The sequence below is a fragment of the Mus caroli genome, unplaced genomic scaffold (assembly GCF_978045245.1).
Source record: "Mus caroli unplaced genomic scaffold, Mus_caroli_1 scaffold_13, whole genome shotgun sequence".
Lineage (NCBI taxonomy): Eukaryota > Metazoa > Chordata > Mammalia > Rodentia > Muridae > Mus > Mus caroli.
The window spans coordinates 13,127,000-13,131,311 of NW_028227268.1; positions in this window are offsets into that span (position 1 = coordinate 13,127,000).

Genomic DNA, 4,312 nt, shown 5'->3' on the forward strand with positions numbered 1-4,312 from the left:
CAGCATCTGTCTTTCTGCGTCTGGGTTATTTCTGAGACCGGGCTACATTCCTTACCATAATAAATGCTCGTTGCCTCCATTTTCCTTCAGATGTCCTGATTTTGCTTTCCTTCACAACTGAATACAATTCTCGTCTTTATGCATACTTGAAAACCCTCCATCCCCCTGTGGATGGATGTCTTGGCCATTTCTGTTTCCTAGAATACACATCGATGTGTGTACATCTCTGTGATGTGCTGGCTTGGCCCTTCAGGTTTATACTATGATCATTTTGCTCTTGTTGTTATGGAGGAACCCTATGCTGATATCCTTAATGGCTGTACTAGTTCACACTACCACCAGCATTGAACGGAGTTCTTCTCCACATCCTCTGCAGCCTTCGGTGTTGCCTTGAGATCCTCAATAACAGGCATTCTGACGTGAGTGAGGCGGGACTGAAAACAAGTTTTATTTGCGTTTCCCTAATCATGTAGACACTAATAACTGTTGAACATGGAGCCCCATAGTATCAATATTATTTTATGAGCATGATGGTTTATCTGCATGTATATCTGCGCATGCCTGATGCCTACTGCATGAATGTTTGATGTCCAAGGAGGCCAGAAGAGGGCATCAGATCCCCTAGAACTGGAGAGATACAGGTGGTTGTGAACTGCCATGTAGGTGCTAGGAATTAAACCCAGGTCCTGGGCAAGAACAGCCAGTGCTTTTAAACCACCATGCCATCTCTCCAGTCCTCCACATTATTTTGTCCTGGGTCCTTTGAGTGTTGTGGTCCTGCTTAAAGAGAATCTGGTCATGTGGGGTTTGACCTCCAAACCTCCCTCCAGGTCTAAACTTCAAACACCTGGGTTTAGGTTCAGCTGATACAAACCCCTTGGGGTTGGAAACAGAGGCATACAACGAGGAAAAGGAATGGGTCTGAGGCTCCACAGCCGGTGCCAGCCTTCACCCAGAACTAGCTAGCACAAGCTAGGGGCTGTTCCCAGGAACAACACCATGCCTGTTGGACTGGTTGAGCCTTTCGGTCTGCCTGCAGCCTGGCCGGATCAGCAGCTGGATGCCTACGCCCTAGAGGGCACGTGGATTAGTCATCCAGCAAGGTTGAGTTTACCGATCTGGCAAAAGCCAGCCCGCTAATGCCTGCAAATGCCATTTACGGGGCTTTCAAGGGCAATAACTGTAAAATCCCGTTCCCTGTCTTAACAAACCAGAACAAAGTGGGGTGCTGTTGCCAGAGGCATGCAGCTGCCTGCAACAGCGTATAGGAAGGAGATCTAAATCTTTCTGGAAGAGCCCTTGAGAACAAAGTGTACGCATGCAGGAAAGCGGTACCAGCCTAATTTTGGAAGAGGACAGCATAGTTGAGACCAACATTTTCGGGTTGACCATCCCAGGGCATGAAGGAGCAACACTAGAACTCCTCAGCCCTGGCACCAATGACTTGGTGATGGGGCAGCCCTGTGTTAGAGGGAAGACTCTATTGTAGAGTTAAGATTTAGCTGTATCCCAGGTCTCTACCATGTGTCCCTTTCTTCTAAAGGCAGAAAACGTGGATCTATTGTCTCCTGGGGCTAGGGGTCCAACCTCCCCTTATGCAGGAGCTGCAAAACTGGCACTCAAGTTTGCTAATAGCCCTCCTCTTGGCTCGAGTTGAGACACCCTCATTTACAGAAATTCTATTTAAAAGGCAAAGCTAAATCCCTACATGGCGATATTTGCCTGTAATTCCAGCACTCAGAAGGCAGAGGCCGGGAGCTCAAGAGTTCAAGGTCATCCTCAGCTACTTAAGGAGTTCAAGGGCAGCTTGGGTTACATAAGAGTCTGCCTCGGGGGAAAGGCAAAGTAATGGTCAGGATTAAAGAAATTTAGAATTGGTCATGATTTGAAACAGAACCCCACAAGGTTGGAACTCTGAGGGTGTGTTAAATAGATGATAATGAACCCTGCTCCCTGCCCCAGCACCTCATCTGGGGATAGTTTAGCCCATGTCCTTTACATCAGCAGTAGTCCCTACGCCGTCAACACCCCATTTGCAGCTCTGTGTACCGCAGGCAGTTTTTTTGTTTTGTTTTGTTTTGTTTTTTGCTCACCTCTGATTATATCTCTGCCACCTGGCCATATGTGTTCTCTGAGATCAAGATGGAAAACGGGTTTGTTACTATACTCACCTCATGGTGGGCTTTTGTGAAATAAATGTGTCTGTGCACCTGCAACAGGGATCAGCCGATTGGTATTGCCATCACTGCCCATCTGTGGCTGGCCAGCATCTTAAAGAAGCACACTGGTTGGGCCTGGGTGGCAGGTGTGTTTAAGAGTAGAATCAGGGATGTGGCTCAGAGGATGAAGTTCTTGCTACATGAGTGTGAGGAGCAGCTTGGATCCCAGGCAAATGCTGGGCAGGCGTGGTAGCCCACCTTAATCCTAGTTCTCAGGAGGCAGAAACGGAGGGAACAAACTGGTTAACTAGACTAGCCGAATGCCAAACTATGCAATCAGGCCCTGCCTCAATATTGAAGGTTGAGAATAGTTAAAAAAAAAAAAAAAAAAACCTGATGTCAACTTCTGGCCTCTACACATATATTTTGCACCTGCTCACACCCCCATGTACACACACACACACACACACACACACTTCTAGAAAAGCACACCTGTGCAGGAGAGTAACAATTAACATTATCAGCCATCAGCCATAAAGGATGAGAAGGAAAACCCAGAGCTACTGTGAATCCTTAAGGCCATAACCACTTCAAGCACGTGGGAACTTGTTTTATTTTCTCTGGTCCACAGGAATTGTGAGGAAGGGCTCTGCAGACCATTGGGCTACTTTCAAATAGATCAAGTATACCTTTCCTTCTAGAAGCAAAAATCTTGAGCCCACAGAATCATCCACTGGAGCTCAGGGACCCAATGGGAGGCATAGCACTGTACATAGTACAGTGGACAGGCATAGTACAGGGACCCCTCCAAGAAGTAAATACCCTCCTGGGGAGAGGGAGACAGAGTCCTCCCCCAGAAGACTGCACCTAAGCCTAGAAGTGCAACTCCCTCTGTTGATAGATATAACACCAAGCCCCAAGGGAAGGAGGCAAGAGCCCATCACACTTCCAGCCTTGCTGGTGGGAAAATGGAAAGACAACCCAGGGGGAGAAAAGGCAGGTGGCTGCTCGGCAGTGGCTGCTCTTACGAGCTTAGACCAGCCTGTTGATAACCACAGTCCACAGAAAGCAAGGCTTCCCTCCAGAAAGGCAAGACTGTAACTGCTTCCCGAATGCAGACCCATCACTGTCCAGACTTTATCTGCAACTGAGACACAACCCACTGGTCATTGATCATGAGCCAGGCTCAGGATGCGTCTCCTGAAAGCTAACTTACAGCTCACTGGAGTTTCCGTTTCTCCGGCATCTTTCTGAAATAGCTCTAGGCTTTAAAAACAAAATGAAGCAGATAACCAAAAAGTCTAGGCTGCTGAATACTCATGCATAGTCTCCAAAAACTGTCCCAGATCAGGACCAGCAGGAGGGCTCAGAGGACAAAGCACTTCCTACCAAGACTGATATCCAGAGTTCCATCAAAAGCACTGACTCAGACAAGTTGACCTCTGACCCCCACATGCACACCGTGGCATATGGGTTTACTCTTGCACGTGCACACACACATACAAACACACACACACACTATTTACATACACAAAATAACAATTTTAAAGTACCTTAGAACAATGCCTAAAATTTGAAAAACACTCCCTCCAAAAAGAGAGAGAGAGAGAGAGAGAGAGAGAGAGAAAGAAGGAAAGAAAGAAAAATACTTTTAAATGTTAATGCCTTAGATAAGTTCTTAAAATTGAAACTCATCTCCCTCCCAATGAAGACACTGACCAACCACCATGAATCTTTCTTGCTCTCTTGTAATTGAAAAGCACCTTTTGGGGGGGGGGGAGCTGATTAACACATAGATTCACAGTTGGCTATGATATAGAGAATAAGACACTATGAAATACTCAGCCCTAAATGGAGCATCTATACAACACCCTCTCCTCTCAAAGCTCGGGATTACTGCTGAAGAAGGGAAGAAAAGATTGTAAGAGTCAGACACAGTGGATAGCTACAAGAAAACAGTATCTTTTGGACACAGCAGGGCAGATACTCATATGTATGACTTTCAGAGTGCTTGATCATGTGGTAAAAAGTTCACTACGGGTTTGTACATAAATTCAGGTTATAAATTGAATAAGAGAATTATAACAGAGAATGTCTACATGCATAGCCACTAGAGGTAATTATCTGACTAAACATTCATCATTTGCTACTAT